The 19984-nt window shown below is 39.0% G+C and overlaps 1 long non-coding RNA gene and 1 pseudogene across 1 annotated transcript in view; both read right to left on the reverse strand.

Moving 5' to 3' along the window:
• Positions 1–4723: 4723 nt before the first annotated feature.
• On the reverse strand, positions 4724–8489 carry LOC144366792 (chondroitin sulfate synthase 1 pseudogene; annotated as a pseudogene).
• A 564-nt stretch (positions 8490–9053) lies between these two features.
• LOC144366525 (uncharacterized) overlaps positions 9054–19984 on the reverse strand; it is a 37324-nt gene continuing 26393 nt past the window's right edge. The window contains exon 3 of the long non-coding RNA XR_013425583.1: positions 9054–9746. This is a non-coding gene — a long non-coding RNA (uncharacterized LOC144366525). The remainder of the gene's footprint in view (positions 9747–19984) is intronic.

A 19984-nucleotide genomic window follows, 5' to 3' on the forward strand; every position in this document is an offset into this window, starting at 1 on the left:
TCCTTAAATGCTAATTCAGGTAGCTTAAAATGTTATGTGTGTTTTCAACATTGAAACATATTCAGTGTTAATTGGAGTGATTATCTATGTTTGTAAGATTTTCCAATGAAATTCTGAAGTCCCTTGAAAACTTGTACTTGATATTCATGTCATTCTTTCTTAGACAATTTTTTTTTAGAAAGAATGACAATGGTGTGGATGGATTGCTTGACAGTGGTTTCCCCTCACCCCTCATCTCCAGGCATGGTGTTTATTTAAAGTTTAGAAATAGGAGGGTGTCAGTGCCAAAAGGCACCTTTCTTTGGGGGAAACTATCCCTTCTTTACTCCATGTGGTCCTTGTGGGGATTTCTAACACAATGCCTGCCACCTTCCAACTACACAAGTGTGGACAGGAAACCCAGGATGGCTAAATAAAACATACCAAACTCTTGAAGATAAAATGAATCTTCGATAAGATTTGGTATATGTGCTAAATCAGTAAGAATGCATATCTATTACTTTTGGATCATCAACTAGGATAACTCCTGTCACAAGAGATAGTCTGTCAGAGAAGCAAAATCTGTGGGTTGAAAAGTCATTCCCTAAGAATATTATATAAGCCCTATGTCCATTCCATCTTGGAGATCCCATTATTTGAGCCAATAAACTCCCTAATTTCCCCTTAAACTTATTGTTTACTACTTATGTCTATTATGTAATTACTTATGTAATTGAAAGAATCCTGAATGGATAAAAAGTGATATCCCTAGTTTGTGGAAGAGGAAACAACCTCAAAATGTTACATTTCTTGTTCATATTCGTAAGGTAATAAATGGTAGTCAGAATAATATAATAGGTCTAGCCAATCCCGTGAATCACAGAGAGAAAGTGAGCAAGATAGAGATGAGATTGACTTTTCTTGGCCTTGTTTTGTGAGCTCACCTTATCCGTGCATTCTTTTGACAAATGCTTAGGTATGAGTCACCACCACCACAAGTTTTATCAACTATCATGCTGCATATATGCAGATACTTTTCTCACATCCAACCCTGGCAACCACTGTCCTGTCCCCAGAGTTCTGTCCTTTTCAGGATGTCACATCAATGGAATCACATAGCATTGCATCTGACTTCTTTTATGGCATAATACATTTCAGATTCATCCACACTGTTGCACATTATCAACATAAATGCTTTCTGAAAATGTGCTTGGAGCAGCATTTCAATCTTATCCATATTAATGAGTATGACACACATACAGGTTTCAAAATGAGGAAAGGAGAAATATTTCAAGGCAGCATCCTGGAAAGCAAATGAGTCTGAATGAGCAAATATGACAGAAGAAGACCAAGTTCCTTTACTTCAAAGTTCTGCCTTACAATCAGCCACACTGAATTCTAAATCCAAATCAGTAATGGTATTGCAAGTACTGGTATACATTACCCCAAATATCAAATGTATTCTTAGTAACCAAAATGAGGAATCTGTTTTAAAATATGATAAACAATGTAGAAATGTAATTTTGGCTTGCCATAAACTAATTTATGAAGTCAACTTATTAAAAATCACCATGTTTCTATTCAGAGAAAAACAAATTCTGAAGTTGGGGATAGGGCACCTTTTGTCATTATTTTTGTTTTTAAGACACTCCCGAGGATTATAGGCGCAGGAAATTATTAAATTTTAATTAATTATCCAAGTATCATTGAGGAAATAAAGAGAAAGAAAAAAATGTAAGGAAAATCCACATTCCTTGAGAAAAGAAATCTGAGAAATATTTCAGTTTGTTGCCTGTGTTTCAGGTATAAACAAATTAAGGGATATTTTCGTTATGGAAAACATATAGCATTTTGATATTTATAATGTAGAAGTAAAGATAAGATCAAGTCATAAGCAAATCAGCATTTTAGGTAAGTTAATATGGATTTTTTTCTTCAGGTGTGTTAAATTATGTATATATTATGTTGAACTATGTTCTTTAGTTAAAAATATCAAAGTTATAGTAATCATGAAAAATCTGATTCTCAAACCTGACCTCCTATCAAACAGTCCTGAACATTGCCTCCCAAAATAGCTTTTTGTACCTCACTCCCATGATTCTGATATGGAAATTTCAGACTGAAGCAACAGAGTCCATTTTGTTTTTTCAATTTCTTGAGAATTTGAAAGTTCTGATGGGCAACTAGTTTTGAGAAATACTTACATGGAAGGTACTCTCAATGAAAGCTTTGATCTCCCAAAGCCGGGAAAAATTTGAGCTGAGGTCAGGTGAAGGTCAAATACCAGAAGCAAAATATTAGAATTAGGAAGTAACCTAATACTTAGGGTCAAGCAATGGAACTTAAACAAAGGGCTTAAAAGGGAAAACCTGGATCCACGGTGAAGCAAGCTTCATGAATCAGGAAGGGAGGTCAGGGTGGCAAAGAGAAATCACAATAGGGAAACTTGGGAAAATGAAAAAGGCAGAGCTCAGGAAGCCCTGAGATTCCTAATTCTGGGTCCAGTCTGCTCAGAACTCAGAGGAAGACTACCTGTTTTAGACTCCTTGCCTCTGGGTTTATGCTTTCATGCAAATTCCTCCTAGTGTCTCAGCTCATTCAAGACTTACCAGTCTCTTATTTTCTGCTGCTGCCTGAGTGACATTCATGGGCACCTCCAAGAGTTGAACTGACTTACCAGGTGATCTTATTTCACTGTAACGATGAAGCTGACTGTGGTTTTGTCTGTGTGTGTATACTTTTTTTTTTTTTAACAGTGAACCGTATCAACATTGAATTGTTGCTTCACCAAGTAATGTTTATTCCATGCTATTGCACTTAGAATGAAAACCTTCTAAATCTGAATTTAAACTCTTGGTAATTTGAAAGGACAGTTATTATGTTTTGGGTAACAGTAAGACATTTATTTCTTTATAATTTGTTTTCATTCATAAAAAGGACAAAGCACAGTCCTATACTACTCCATTGAAAAATGATAAAAAATAACCAAAAAAATCAATTCAATATTTTATCAGTATCAAATAAAACTACTACCACCTTTCCTGAAATACAAAGAAACCACAGATGTTTCTATATCTATATAAAGTTTAATTAAGAATCTTGCGTCTTAAAGCATATGATACATTAGTTAGTTCAACAACAGTTTAAAACTGATGGTCCCAATCAAATTCGTACAATTGTATGAGGAAATGAAAAGCTTGAGTTATCAGTATATGAGATATTTTAGTCTACTTTATCTGTCACAAGTTTAAAACTAAACAACCTCCAAAGTCTGCTTTCTTCTTACCTTTCAGAACCATTTCATGCAAAAATCTAGCCAGTTTTGCTCTTTATTACCTTACATTAAAAAATAAAAAGGCAAGCATGCATTTGGCAAAAGATGTCGTTGCTGTTGATTATATAAAAATGCCCAACATGGGTCACATTGCAAAAGGAAAACCCCGTAGTGTAACAATGAAACACCAACATTTATACAGAAGGCTTACAGAGTATTCATTTCCTTAAAGTATGAAGTCATTTTGTTTCTTTTTCCAAATAATTAAATATTTTATGAAACCTGGCAATGATCTTAAGACTGTTGACATACTTTCACTGGGCAGTCATCCATTTCATTGGTTTTAAAAATTTTCATTTTATAACAAAGAGGTAAATGTAAATTAATGAAATATTTATTGATATTTTCATAATGAAGATTCTAAACATTTATACATAGATATATAGTACAAAAATTATACAAATTAAAGATAGGGGGTAAAGTAGTAATAGATTTATTTTGCTTCCTGTAAATATCTTTTTATGAACCTATAAGGTATCCTTTCTAAAAAGAAAAACTCTATCTCTAATTAGCTAGCAAGGTTGTGCTAATAAAATAGGATCATACATCCTGAAGCATCAAACATTGCACTATTTCATGAGCCAGCTAATCCTTTATTTCCCGAGCTCTCACATCCACACTCAGATATATTTCCATGCACACCATGGAGAATGAAGAAATGTGCACCCTTCTTTTCACAACTTATAAAAACCCTAAGTACCAACACTTGGGAGACACATCTTCTGTCTCCCTGTGGCCTTCCAGTTTTGCATAATCTTCAAAGTACCATTAACATGTCAATTTGGTATTTTTAGCCATTTGTCAATATGGCATTGAAGTGGCAAATGAGCTTAAAATTAAGTTTTATTTTATTTGTTTTTAAAAGAATACTGTAGCTTCTTCAACCTACAGATGATTTGTTGATTTCACACCTTCAATAAAGAAAGATTATACTTAGGAATGAAGCACAAAAACAAAGATATTAGAATATTATTAGGTAATTCAGATATTCACTTAACTGTCATTTATCTCTACTATATAAAGACTCACATCTTAATAAAAAAATGGAAGCACACTACTTCTCAAAATCCATCATTTCACATATGAATAAATACAGCAATATGATGATACTTCAGATAAGAGCTGTGTGTTTTTGAGGTTTGATACTGATGATAAGAAGAGCATAAAATAATTTCAGAGTAGAATACAAAAGTAAAAAAAAAATCTTCATATGGTATGTTTACCATTAGAAAACTAACTGAAAAGCATTACTGATTCTGAAAATGAAATAGTTATAAAATTACTTCAAAAATAAGAATACTGATAGTAAGTTCTAGAATTTGGTTTTCTTTTTTTTCTGTGTTTAAGTTTTTTTACTCTCCAAATGTAAAACAATTCTTCAGCTAAAACAGGAATAATGAAACAAAATGGTTTTCAAAAGTACAATAGAAAAATATTGTTCACTGGTTTATTTTTCCAAATGAGCAATAGGCTATTTACAAATAAGCAGATCTCCAATGATGTGTATTAAAATGGCAAGCCTATCAACTGTTTGAAATCTAAATGAAAAAATATTAAGGCACATTTGATCTGTGAGCTAAAAACAAACATTCTGGTGTAATGACAAAGTCATTTCACTTTTGTCCCCAAAACACATGAGCACCAAAATTGTCCAAGAACACTTAATATTTAGTAAAACAGGAATGTGAAAATTAAGAAAGGGGTAAAATCTCTTCAAAAGGAAATCTTTGGAGATCGGTTTACTGCAAATAAAACATACTAACCACACTCCTGGTACACATAAATACTAATACTAACAGGTACTCAAGAAATGGCAGAACTCTAAATAATGGATATTAAATAAATTAAAGGTATTCAGATGTCAAGGATAAAACAAACAGTAATTAAAGAATGAAGTAACCATCTCCACAACAGACAGGACGAAGTGAATGAAACCAAATACACATCCCCCCATGTTTTCATTAGGGTGTTTTTGTTTGTTTAGTTTGCATACATTAGAATTATTACAGTAATTCTTCTTCATCATTCTAAATATTAATACTTCACCCTCTAAAGAGAAGGGTCAGCAAGAGAGAAAATGCCAAACACTTCTCACAATGTGGTGCCAGGCCTGCTCAGGCCATGGCATCCCAGGAACCACCCCAGCTCTGGCTGTGCTGTCCTCACTCCTGTGGCTTGTCAAAGCTACTTGACCTTGATGAGTGGAGTACAGTGTGGGGGAAATAATCAACTTTGGAAAGCTTGGCTGAAGATGCTGATGCTGATGATACAGATATTATCACATTTACTTATTTACAACTGAAACTTGAGATGGCTTTAAAAAAAACGTGTAAAAAAAAAGATAAAAGGTAGAATCTGTGCAAGGTTAACAGTCACAATAGAAAATTTACCATAGTTACAGTGTTTTTTTTTTGTTTGTTATAATAATACTTCATAGGAATGTTCATGTTTTCTGCCATAGGACTACAGAGAAGGGGCCAGGAAAGGAAATATAAAAAAAAAAACATAAAAGGTTTTGTTCATCAGGGATATTTCAAGTCAGAATTAAGCAAGTCTGCTACATAATGTTCAGCAAGAAGGTGTATTCAAAGGCAAACATTGATCACATTTTTGTTCAAAAAGCTCAATCTTAAAGGAGTCCTATGTAAGAAAACCACTTGGAAAATATAACCTTGTAGGGACTTCAAAAACTGATCATACAAAAATTTTTGAAAAATAAATTAGGTAATTAAAAATGTCCCTTCCAGCAGAGCTGGACATTAGGCTGTCCGTGCAGAGCCATTATTATTGCTTTTACTGTAACTTGGATCGTTTTTCTCCAGCCACATTTCAGCTAACTGCTGCGTGGACCCATATGTTGATGCCTTGGACCCCAAGCACATTTTGTATTGTTTGGGATCCAGATTAGGGTCACAGAAGACAGGGTGGTGGATGTGTACCACTTCTACCTCCTGGCTTCTGAACATCTTCAAACCTGCCTGGACAACCTTGTTGAAGAGGTCCACATCCTCCAGCCCCCAGCCTTGGATGGAAACATCGAAGCCACCCACTCGGACAAGATCTCCCTTATAAATACAAGTAATGCCAAACCCATAGTTTCTCCAGAAGCCAGTTTTTTGAGTAAAGGCAAAATGGTTGTCACTGGGAACTTTCCCACTATAAACAATCTTTGGATCATACTGGCTAAAGATGATTGGGAAATATATTTGTTGGCCCAAAACTGTATTTGCTCGACACCGTTGCAGGACTTCGGCAGTAAACACAAGGTCAACATCACAGAAGAAGAGCAAAGATTCATTATTAAACTGTGAAGATCCCACTTCGAGGGCCAGAGCTCTTGAAAACTCTCCAGACACAGGCAAAATCTGCATGACAGCTTTAGGGTACTTAATGCGATAATCTCTCATCAGTTCAACTTGTTTGGCCTTATCAGGGTTGGAATCAGAGTTGAAAAGCAGGACAACAAGTTTGACGTTCTGATTTGGGATGAGACATGTCTTCTCAAAGTTTCCCATAAATCTTACAAACATGTCAAATCGTCCAGACAAAGGGATCAGTATATTTATCTTTTTATCTTTGGGCTCTTTGCGTTCGTTCTTGGACCCAGGGAGCTGGAAGGGAACAAGCTTCTTCAGGGAATTGGAGAGGAAGGATAGGGATCCAGAGTCCTGATTGATTCTATTGGCCAGCTCCTGTGCATCTAGTTCCTCATGCTCCACAAACTGGATCTTGCTGAAAGTCTGCTATAGGTATGCGTGCCTCCTCATGGGAACTGTCATCTTCTTACCTTTGTGCTTCTTGTACAGAAGCAGCAGGTCCAGAATGTATTCTGCCCCGTACATGGGGTTCACACGGCGGTAACCATACTGGATCTCCTTGAAGTCGATGATGCGCCCCGGGGTTTTGGCATTGGCATTGATCATTTCCATCACCTGCATGACGATGTCATCCAAGGCTTCCCTCTGGGCTGAGTCCATTCCTCTCCGGGGGGCTGACCATCGGCAGCTGAATAAAAATACTTCCCAGTCAGAAACTCCCATTCCAGAATCTCTTCTCGTTGGCGGGCCTGAAACCGCATGAAGGAAGGGGGTATTCCCAACTGGAGGTCCTCCTTGTGAATCTCTGTATTACTGTATTTGCTCATCAGGACAATTTCTCGGTGGAGTTGTATTGTGCGATGACACAGCTCAGCAATTTTGCGACTGAGCATGTAACTGTGTAGTCTGTACTGGTAGGGTGGGTTTTTGTTCGGGTGTAACGTGATAGCTCGGTGAATCTTACTGTTGTGGAGATCTCTGATGTACCCCTTCTTGTTCTGTTCATAATTCTCATAAAAAAGTTGCTGCATCTCATAAGACCAAACACACTGTACGCCTGCAAACCTCCGGACACATCTTCCTACTTCCACATCCTCGTGCGTAGTGTACATTTCCCGGAGACACTTGCCAATGTGTGGTACCATTCTCCGAAGCACCTCCCGGCTCATGATCACACCAGGCCCCCCCATGCAGAAGTTTTCACCAGGCTCAAGGGCCAGTTTCCCCATTTCTTCTGTGGTGCCCAGTCCTGTCTGCCCGAGAAACAGGGGCTCACTGCTATTCAAACTCCTCAGGAAACTCTCCAGACGATCTCCTTTGATGTAAACATCATCATCAGCTCTCATAAACCATTCATACTTGTCCAAGTAGTGGTCATGCATGTACTTGAGCATCATAAAAGACTTCTTCTGGGGTGGGTAGGAGTCATCCACGCCCCGTAGTGGCACTATTGGAATTGGTATAGATGTGTCTGAACCCTCACTAGAGAAGAACTCCACTTTCCCAGGAATTGTCTTGGACCATGTTCTGTAGGCAGCCACAGCGCGGGTCTGCAGGCCTTTCTGGGCAGTCATAACTCCCACGAAGAGAAAGTTCCTGTCGCGCGGGCCACCATCCGGGGCAGAGCCGGGCAGCCACAGCTGCGCCCCCCGCGCATTGCCGCGCACTCCACCGGCCTGGGACGCTGCTGCCGCCGCCGCCGCTTGCCCGGGCTGGCAGCCCTCGAGGCTGGTGCGGCGCCGCGGACCCGCTCGCTTCAGCTCAGAAGCACGGGGCAGGACAAGCCGCGAGGCCAGCACGAAGCCCAGCACGAGCCCGAGCAGCACGCTGAGCCAGGCGCGCCGGCCGCGCGCGGCCATTCCGGCGCCACTCCGCCCGCAGGGCCGCTGCCGCCGCCGAGGCTCCCCGCGCCCTCAGCCCGCCGCCCCCGCCTGCGGAGGCCAGCCCGTCCTAGCGCCGCGAGGCCCGGCCCGGGCAGCGCCGCGGCCGCCGCGGGCCCGCCGCGCCCATCGCGGCCCCCGCGGGCCCGCCGCGCCCATCGCGGTCCCCGAGCCGCCCGCAGGCCCCGCGCCGGCGCTTTGTTCCGCACGCCCGCCCCCACCGCCGCGGCCTGCGCCTTTAAGAGGGGACCAAGCCCGAAGCGCGCCGGCGGCGGCTCTTCCCGCTCGCGCGCGGAGGCGCGGGGCCAGCGCGACGGCGATAGCAGTGGCAGGCGGGCCAGAGCCCCTGTTCCGCCCAGCTCTCGTCCTCCGGCTGGCTCTGCTGGGATTGTGCTGCGCCCGCCCCCGTCCTCTTCGTGGCCGACGCCGCCGTCGCAGCTGCACATCCTCTGGCTTAACTCGCCATTGCAACAGAAGCCCCTCACGTCACGCACAGCGCGTTATGAAGCGGTTCCGGCGGCTGCGAACCGTGGCCCCTCTAGAATTTGGTTTTCAATATTCAAAATCTTTCAGCTCATTCAGTAAAGTGATTTGGTAATGAATTTATGCTGAAATGTTTCTGTCATGTTCTCTTTTTTTTTTTCAGGAAAAAATCAAAATTTCATGAATGATAGGGGCCATTCAAAAATAAGCAGGACCCAAAACAGATGGGATCATACAAGAGACTGTATTACTCTTACATTTACCACATACAATCAACATTTTAACCTCTATTATATTTCACAACTTGTTATTAAATTTAAAGCACCTGTGTATGGTGATTTTACTTTCACTCTACAGCCTATGATATTGAATTGAACACTGTAATTTGTCCCATTGGAATAAATCATGCAACTGTCACAGAATCAGGTTAAGTGGTTTATAAGGCATATTGGAACGAGTTAAAAGTCATTTTATATCCATTTAAAAGTTTATTCTTTTGGATGAAGGGGTTCCTGAATGCCTCAGTCATAGTGTGTTGTAAATCAGCTGGATAGTTTGTTGAAGTGTAATTTATTTGGCTTAGGATGAAGCCGCAGAAATTGGTGGGAACTGTCTTTATCCCAGGATGAAGGGTGTCCTCTGAGCTGGGTTGGGAACAGCAGCTTTCACATCACACTCAGAATTCCAAGTAGACAAGGATGACAAGGGCAGGCAGCAGTAAGCCAAGAAAACTTGAAGACAGGGTGGACTTACCTACAAAAGAAAATGAAAAGCATATATGTCATTTCATTGATTGGTCATTATTGTTCATTTAGTCTGCTTGGGGAAGGTATGATTGTGTTGCCCTGAAAACCAAATGTTTTGTTTATTGGTGATTGAAAAGAAAGAAAGATAGAAAGAAGGAAGGAAGGAAGGAAGGAAGGAAGGAAGGAAGGAAGGAAGGAAGGAAGGAAATAGAGAAAGAGATAGATTTGATCAAGGATTTAGAGACCACATGAACTGTTTTTATAGGTTTAAAGTAGTCATAGAAAATAATAAGATCAAAAATGATTATCCTGTCTCTATGATACAGCAGTCCCAAATTCCTACCAGAAGGCAAAAGGTCAAGAAGTATATATAAGAAATGGGACTGGGGATGTGGCTCAATGGTAGCGCAATTGTCTAGCATGCACAAAGCCCTGGGCTTTGCAAAAACAAAACGACAATAGCAACAACAAAAATAACAAACAAACCTAACAATGTTACCTGGGATAATAATATCAGAGGTGTACTGGATAAATCTTGCATAATTCCATATTTCAATAATTTTAACACATTTAGGTACTCACATAAAGACTTAAGAAAAGCATTTCTAATAACATTAATTTTCTTTATGTTTTTTAGCTAAAGAATAATTGCCCTGATGTATTATTCTCTGAAATAAAAATGAAAATGATTTAATATGCTCTGAACACATATGAATTGATATTGCAATTTGGGTGCCACCTAGAAGGACAACTTCTGTTGTAAGTAAGTTCTTGGCCTATGTGCTTTTGTCTCTAGAACTCCTGACAGAGAAGGTTTACTTTTTGTTTCCATTCTCCACACATTTTAGGAACTAACTTACTGGAAAAAGGGAAGGGCTAAAAACTATAGTCAACAGTTTGCAAAGATGATAATTTCTTTTTCAATTTTTGGAAGTTTACTTTCTAAATTTGAAAACTTAATATCTAAGATTAAAAATGGCCTAAATCAGCCCATTCTTTAAAATATCTCTCTTACATCCAAGACTTAGAGCATTTCTCCTGAATATCTAGGCATTATGATCACATCTGTGGTCCCTCTAAAGAGGAAGAGAATCCTTTCTGCATGCTTGCATTCCACCACTGTCCTGCTGGCTGCTTGGAAAATATAATAGAAAGTATTTTTAGATACAGATAAAGTGATATTGGGAAATAAGGAGGGCAGTGAGGATCAAAAAGTGAGGACAAATTTTTTTTTATTGGTTGTTCACAACATTACAAAGCTCTTGACATATCATATCTATCATATTTCATACATTAGATTGAAGTGGGTTATGAACTCCCAATTTTACCCCAAATGCAGATTGCAGAATCACGTCGGTTACACATCCACAATTTTACATAATGCCCAATTAGTAATTGTTGTATTCTGCTACCTTTCCTATCCCCTACTATCCCCCCTCCCCTCCCCTCCCATCTTCTCTCTCTACCCCATCTACTGTAATTCATTTCTCTCCTTGTTTATTTTTAAGAGCAAGATAAATGGCCCTCCAGCAGCTGCAATATTGCAGATGCTGTGTAACACTATCAATAACAATGAAAACACTAATCCTTACTATGTCAGCCTCTGTTATAGTTCCACAGCAACAAAATAGACTCCCTGTTTGCTCTTCTCTCCCTCCCTCCCTCCCTCCCTCCCTCTCTCTCTCTCTCTCTCTCTCTCTCTCTCTCTCTCTCTCTCTCTCTCTCTCTCTCTCTTTCTCACACACACACACACACACACACACCATGCATATACACACTTTAACATAACAGTCTATTCATTTTATTATCGTCATACTACAGATTTTGTAACTCAGATTCAGGCCAACCACCACTAGAGGCCAGAGACAGGTTTAGACCTCAGATTTGCTTAGCTCCAAACACCGTGTTCTTTCTACCTCTCTGTCACTATCCTGCAGGTAACTTTAGAAAAGGAATACTTTTGGAAATGCATAAGGACACTACACCCTGCTCTTGATGTGTCAAGATAATGTCACAAAAAGGAAAATAAATGCCATATGGGAAAACAGGGATACCTCCTAAGCTGTTTCAGAGAGTTTTTTTGCATTCTTGTAGACCTTTTTTAAAATCTACTTTTGTATATGATTTTAAAAATAGGCTACAATGCACACATCATGTTATTCTGATAAAATGACCAATAACAGACCTCAATTGCATAGTTAAACATTCAGTTTTCAAAGTTTGACCCATATTAAGACCCCTGAAGACCTTTGTCCAAGGATGAGTGCAGGGTTTCTACAATGCTCTATCCTGTGACCACAAATTACATCAGCCATGGGTACCCGTTTATGTGCTTGCTTGAATATGTGGCTTGGCACTGTACAAAAACTATGGCTACAGAAAGAAGTGTAGTCAATTATGGATGCAATTTTGAAATTTTCGTGTTAGTATGAAAACCAAACACAATTTCATAATTTGTGGTTTCAACATCAGGATATTTGATTTATTTAAATAAACTCTTCATGTTTATGTGTGTTATATTTAATTTCTCTAATGGCTCGTGCTTATGTAATTGTGGTCTTCATCTTCAATTCTCTTCTCCATTCCAGCAGAAACTGGAGACTTGATTGAATTACTATTTAAAGTCATTATAAATGTGGGGGTCTATATATTCCTGAGGGATTTTCAATATATTTTGATTATATATCTCACAAAGTATATATTACTGCTATCAAGAATAATTCTAGTACATATATGGTATGTATTAAACATATATTTTGATTTTCATGTATTTGTTCAAAGTTAAATATGAACAAATCATCAGTCATGTGGATCACTTTTTTCCCTAGAAGAAGAAATTTAAAACTAATTTAGAGTACTATTTCATTAGATTTTCATGCTTTTTTTTCTTTCTTTTTCTTTTTTTTTTTTTACCTTCCTTCAGGAAGGGTTTTTTTTTTTTTTTTTTTTTTTGCTAGAGAGGAATACAGATTGAGAGCAGAAATTTCAGTTGAACAATACTTCATTTAAAAGTTAAGTTGTCCTTATGGTAAGTAGAGAACTGCTCTTTTCAGTTTTTAATTATATCTCCTCTCTGAGGCTTAAATTTCATAAACATGATCTAATCCAAGTTGCTACTGCTTGGCTATTGATTATGACATCATATTTAGATTTTTCTTTTTGGAGTATCATTTTTATTTGTTTGTTTGTTTAGAGTTTAAAATTGTTATATTTTTAGTTTATGGACAACTTCAGGAAAGGGACTATCTGACTCCAAATTAATGCAGCTGTGTTAATGAATTTCAAGTCCAGTATATAGAAATTATTCAAACCATGATGCCACATAATTGAATCATGTTTCCTTAGCAAGACAGGACCTCCTCTGATAACTAAGCACAAGGCAGAAGGGAAAACAGCAAGAAGGCAGGGCAATGGGGTCTGAGGAAGAAGGCCTTTAAGGGATACCAGTATGACCTCCATCAAACTTCTAATATTTCTCTGTCTTTGTCTCTCTTTCTTTTTTTATATCATGATCCTCTAACTTATAAAGACAGGGTGTAAGGAGGAGGGTTACCCCTTTCTATGAAAGATTTTTCTCAAGAAATAGTATTTTTTTTTCCTATCAGAGAGATGATAGCCATCACCCACACCATCAGAAGGCATTCATTTTCCTAAGTCCTGGGCTCGCCCAGCTTGCCTTGCAAGGCCGCTTTTGACCCTTCCAAGGTCTTACAATCTCCATGGGCTCAGAGAAGAAAGAATTCTGATAAGATGGCTGACCCCTGTTCTGAGGAGTTTGCTCAGTACAGTCAGGTCTCTTAGGTACACATTGGTAGATGTTTGCCATTGCTAGTTGTTGAGTTCAACAAAACCCCTGCTGGGACAGCAGCAAGCTTAGAAAGGAGAAAGAGCAAACTTTGGGACTGAAAGAGTAAAATTAGCTCAGAGAGGAAAAGAACAAAGCCACAGGTCATGCTCCCTGCCAAGTTGACAGCAGACACTTCAAAGATGACATAGCAGCTATAAAAGGCCATAATGAATTCCTCCTTGAGTGGATAGTGTACAGTTACAATGATGGCCCAGTGATGCTCTACTCTTCCCATTTGTTAGTGGGGATACCCAACTGCTAACCTGCCCTCCCCTCATGACTTCTTCTACTTCTTCTACTTCCACCTCAGAAGCCAAAATTAATCCAGAACTGACTGATACCTTCCTTAGATCCTCCTTAGAATTCTGTTAGCAGGAACTCATATCTTACATAAGGTCCTTCTCCCTCCCATGTGAGTAGGTAATTTGTCAGAGAACAGGCTTGAGCTTGGTCTTGGTTAAGTTTTAACAGAACAGGCTGGCACCCATGAGGATCAATAAGCAAGCAGAGACTTCCCTGGTCTTAGTAGCAGGTATGAGGTTACGCCGGGAGCAGCTTCACGTGGCAGTACAAGTAGAGGGCTCTGAGGCCAGGGGAAGGGAAGTGCAACCCCCGATTTTTGCCTTTTGCTGACTGGACGATGTTGAGTATGTTCTGTAATCTTTGTAAACCTTAGTTCCTTCGACCATAGAATAGGAATAATCATATGTCTCTATGGCTATATTGTGAGAATTGAGAACATATCTACCAAAGGCTTATGTATATACAACATAAACTTTTTCTTCATAAGTAATCACAGTATGTGGAAGCCCATTACTGAAATGGGTGCAGAAGGGATGCTTTATTGAAAGATGGGTCTGAGGACAGGGCACTGCCAAGTTTTTGCCTTCTCTGTGTTTAAGCTTGCAGCTATACTTTTCCCCATCCCCAACTACCCCCTGGAACACAGGGGGCTCTGCTTATCACAGTCTTAAAGCAGAATCTTTCTGTAAAGCACTTCAGCAAATACATGGATAGTAGAAAACTCCAAGTGAGGGAAGGGAATAATAAAAATAGACTGGACTAGACAAAAGGTAATAAAGGGAAAGGAGAAGTAAGGGGAATAAGAAAGACAGTAGAATTAATTGGTCATAATGTTCCTAGCCTTGTATTTGTATATATGACCACATATATGTACATAACTCCACATCATGTATGACCACAAGAGTGGGAACCAAATAGAATAAGTTATACTTTATGTATGTGTATTCTGTCAAAATACTTTCTACTATCATGTATAACTAAAAATAAAAATAATGCGAATAATAAAGAAGAAAACTCTAAGTAAGTGCTAGCTATTCACACTACATCTGAATATGATTATTTCTTGCTCTGGACCTGAACATTTTATTTTTGGAAGAGTAGTTGGATAGAAACCAGAGCAAAACAGCAGCATAAACTGGGCATATTGAACTTTTCTGTAATAGTCTGGATATAGTGTTATCTTCTCTGTGGCATGGTAGTCAGAGATATTTGTTTTTTAAGTAACAGAAATCCAACCAAAGAAAGAAGTGATACTCTGACTTTAGGGATAACTAGAGTCAGGGAACTGAATACATGTAGCTTTCCTCTTTTCTTCCTTCGCATATTGCTCAACATTCTCCAGGAAAATAGACATGTATTCCAAATAGAGATGAGATCCTAACTCACAATTATAGATTCTCAAAAACAAATAAATAGTATTTTTCTTTAGATCCTACCAGAGTGAGAAAACTCTAAAGGAAAAAATGATTTGCAACTTTGAATCACCTCTGCCCTCAGGCTAATAACTGTGGCTTAGTTAGTGGCTATGATTGGACCAGCCTTGAACATGTTCCCATTGCTCAACCAATCACTGTGGTAAAGGAGGCAATGCCACTTAGTAAATTGACAACTTGGTTCTTATCTCAGGAGGACTAGCACATTCCCAAGTGAATAGATTTGGGAGTAAAAGAGGGTTTCTGGGGCAAAAAAAAAAAAAGAGAATATACTTCAACCCAAAGTGTAAATGCACAATGAGAATTGAAGGATATGAAAAACAACAACCCCCAGGGAGAAAAGGAGGACAATGGGCTCTGGACTTTCACAATTTCCCTTTTCTACAACTATCCCCCCCCCGCCCCCCAACTGCCCAACTCACCCATTCTGCTATGACTCAGTCTCACTGAACCCTATAAAACTCAGACCCCTATTGTAACCAGTTGCCAATTTCTTCTCGAAAATGTGCCCTTCTGCTGCTTGATAAAGCATTGCTGATCTGTTGAAATTTATCTCCATTTCTTTTCTTTCTCTTTTATTTGCTTTCATTTAGTGCCGAAAACTGGGAAGGGGTTTGAGGCTATCTACACCTCCCCATTAATGAACCTCCACCATCTTTTCTATCTTCTCATCTGATTTCTATTTCTCTCCTTCCTTCTGATAGAAGGATCCCCTTTGCAACTCCAAGTCCACTAAAGCTCAATGGCAGCAGATATATGTCCCCAAACCAATTCCATTCTTGGGCTAGGGTTTTGCTGCCTCATTGCCACATGGACAGAGCAAGGACCTGTATAGCATTCGTTATTGGTGTTGGAGGCATCCTCCTTCTAATCTTCTTCTCTCCAATCCCTACCTTAATTTAGACCTCTGGATTAGAGGCCGCTGTTTGCCATTTTGCTTTTGTATGCAACACACCAACCTCCTCATTCTTCGGAGAGGTAAGATCCCTTTCAGTCTCCTGCAGAAGCACCCTGTCCAAGACCCTCCACCTTTCTGGACCCTGGAGGTCCCTCACTACTCAGATTCTAGAAGGGATGCCCTCTCATTCTCTGGTGAAATTCTGTCTAGTGACAGGAGACATCAAAGGACACTTTGATCTCAATCACCACCCCAAACAGACCTCTCCCACATGGGAGCTTCCATGTACTGGACTCTCCCTTAGGTTGTCTCAAAAATAATTTTAAGAACCTTAAAATTTGATGCCTTATTAGGCTTAGTACTTAGATCTGGCCACAATATAAATCAGACAACCTGCATCAGTGGCCTGAATTTGGGAACTTTGACTCCAAAATCCTCCAAAACTTAAACAATTTCCTTGAATGAAATGGCAAATGGCCTGAGGCTTACCTCCAAGCTTTCTTTGACCTTCACTCAAGGCCCTCATTATGCCAACCAATTCTCACTGTGTCCCTGCTCCATAAGCCCTTTAGATCAGATCCTGATCCCCAGCCCTCTTCTTCATTTACTGCCCTGAAATAGCAGATGAACCCTCACCAAAAGTAAAGCGGGAGGCTATAAAGGAAAGTTTCATAGAGAGGAGTGCCTGATTACCACCAAAAGAGACTGTCAGAGTCACAAGCGTTTTTTTTTTTTTTTTCTGCGTCAATTTGAAACCTACAAATCTTCCTAACCTCCTACATAAGCAGGCTTTATCTGTGTTTCTCTATTTGCCAGTATGATTATCTAGCCCCAATATTTATCCCTCATATTAGTCTGAAAATATGTAATATGGCACATAAAATTCCTAACTTCACTATGAAAGCTCTAATTGACACAGATAAAAGGATCTCTACTAAACACAGAGATAATGCCAAAAGTAAGGGATTTTACAAAAATCAAATGGCATTAGGCATTCCTTCATCATTGCCACATGGACAGAGCAAGGACCTGTATAGTGTCCGTTATTTGTGTTGGAGGCATCTTCTTCTAATCCTCTCCTCTCCAATTCCTACCTTAATTTAGACCTCTGCTCCATAAGCCCCCTAGATCAGATCCTGATCCCCATTCCTCTTCTTAACTGCAGCTCAAGAAAACATCTGTGACATTAAAAATGCTAAATTTTATATATAATAATTTTATCAAATGGGCCCACTGTGCTGACTCCCACATGATTTCTTTTCCAAGAAGCAATTTACCTGCAACCCTGCCTGGCCTCCTGTGGACAAGATATGTCACTTCCTTGGCAAACTACCTTACTATAGAGGAAATACAGGCCCAAAATAATGTTGATAAGGGATGGGTTGGATCCCCCTTCACCCAGGTGTTGGGAATGCTGGTCCAGCATTGCTTCAGTTTCTTTTCTGTGGGAGAAATTTGGTGCCTGGGGCAGAGAACAGCTTGAGACAACTGAAGTCAGCTGGCTGGGGCCACTCCCCAGTGCTGCATGAAGCTATCATGTACTGAGTTTGACCCCTATAGCCCCCAGGGGTGCCAAATATCAACCACTATCTGTCTCTGTTTCTGACTGACTTGGCCTGATGCTGGAGGGCACTCTTACCCAATGAATTTGGGATTCTGAGATGAAATCTCGGTCTGATCTGAGGTCTCTGGGAAAGTGGTGACCCACTAATCCTCAAAGCATGAGTCAGGCAATCTCTCCTTCTTCAAATGCTTCAACCCCATTTCTGTCCATACTGTTTGCCTCTTAAACAAGGACTCATGATTTAAAATTAGACTACCTTCTCTAGACTCTCACAAGACACATTTGATTCTGTACTCCCCTTTTCCGGCAGGAAAAAGACCAGAAAATCTGTCTCACTTAATCACATTAAAACTACCCCTTATCTGTCCTAGTTCAATAATCCAAATTATTTATTTTCTCTAGTGGAGATATCACCCAGAACACTAATAGGCTTGCCTCCCACTTCAATTGAGGAGCATAATATGATATCATGGTCCTATGAGTATGAGGACCCCAAAGGACAAAGAGAATATGTAAGAAATGTTAAGGGCACAACGAGATGACAAAAATCCTCCCTTGAAACCAAGAAGTTAGTATTCTCCATTTTGAGTGAAGCCCCAGCCAGAGGTCATGGAAGGAAAGGCAGAAACTGCTGAATTTTCTTTATCCAAATGTAGCCAGTTGGGGAAATGAAAAATGGTTAAAATGCCCTATGGATGAGGCCTTGCTCAAAACAGCAGCTTCCTTTACTTCTTAGCTGCTGCCAGATCTCTATCTCTCCATGGATTACAGAGCCTGCAGAGCCTGCAAGATTTACAAGGCTTTCAGAGAACTGGTTGAGATCAAAGGGTGAAAAATGCCACCTTTAAATCCAAGCTGCTTATGGGACCTAAATGTCTGGCTATGTATCTCTTAGCAGTGTACCACACTGCTTTCTTAACAAGTTCCTCCCTAAACACTACAGCACAAGAAGGGAAGATAGAAGATACAAGTCTTCTGTACCTTGAAATTTTTTACCTAAGCATTTCAGAGCTCTCACTCTTTCAACATCTGAACTGACTCTAGTTTGAACCAAAAGTGCACTCTGATCTGATAAAGATGTTCAGTTTGTTGCTTTACTAATTACTGCCACTTTTTTAGAACTCCTGTTTTAAAAAATTCTATTTTTTTTAGTTCATGGTTTTATGGTGAATTCACATTTAATCCTGTATACCTAATTTAAAATATTTTCTGATCAGTCTTTTTTAATCTAATTACAGAGGTTTTTACACTGTGTTTGTTTAGAGGCCAAAATTTCAAGGGTAAGCTCTCAAATACATTGGAGAATCTCCTTTTACAACATCCTAAAAAAGGACATGGACATGGTGATGTTGGAAATAAATCTGGTGGTCCCTGAGGAAAAGTGGCCACCTGATCTAAGTATCAATCAGGGCTGTTAGACTTTACACCAAGCATTTTCAATTTCATAGGTTTCTGTGATTAATCATAATGTAAAAGTCTAATGAAGTACATTTTAATTTATAGCAGGTTAATTTTAATAGAGGCTTTAATAAACATCTGTAACATTGCCTTCTACCTGTAGAGATCTACCTGCAGCTACAAGATTGTTTCCTGGCTGATTTACGTTTGTGTGCACACCTGTGTATTGTGTTGTGTCTACATATCTGATTATGTCCATATATCATGTACATGGTATCAAAATTGGCATATAGATAAATGAGTGCTCATAAATTAAAATTTAAAAGAGAAATGGATCCAAATACCTTTCAGTTCATGAGAGTTAAAAATTTAATTTAAATTAGATAAACAGATGAGAAAAAAATATGTCTTTAAAATTACTAACTCATAGGTTTTCTAGATGGTCAGAAAATTAACAGAGTATTGGTTTCTATAAAATATCTAGAATGCAATATCCATTGTTTCTAGGATTTTTCTTCAACAGGAAAGAGATAGATAATACTCTTAACAACACTTGTCTGATATCTTGGTTTTTACAGTTAAAAATGAGTAAATTATATTTAACATCAATATCAATGTGATTGTTCATAAGTATATTAGAGGAGATATCTGATTAATTTATGCTAAAAAGCATTAACTGCTAAATATAAAATCAAGTACTTTTGATTTTTCAAATTCTATAAGGTAATATATTTAAACATTAGATGTGTTTTATAAATTGCTACATGAAAAAAAGAGTTTAAGATTTATTTGTTTCTTGTTC

Source organism: Ictidomys tridecemlineatus, chromosome 9 (genome assembly GCF_052094955.1).
Source record: "Ictidomys tridecemlineatus isolate mIctTri1 chromosome 9, mIctTri1.hap1, whole genome shotgun sequence".
Lineage (NCBI taxonomy): Eukaryota > Metazoa > Chordata > Mammalia > Rodentia > Sciuridae > Ictidomys > Ictidomys tridecemlineatus.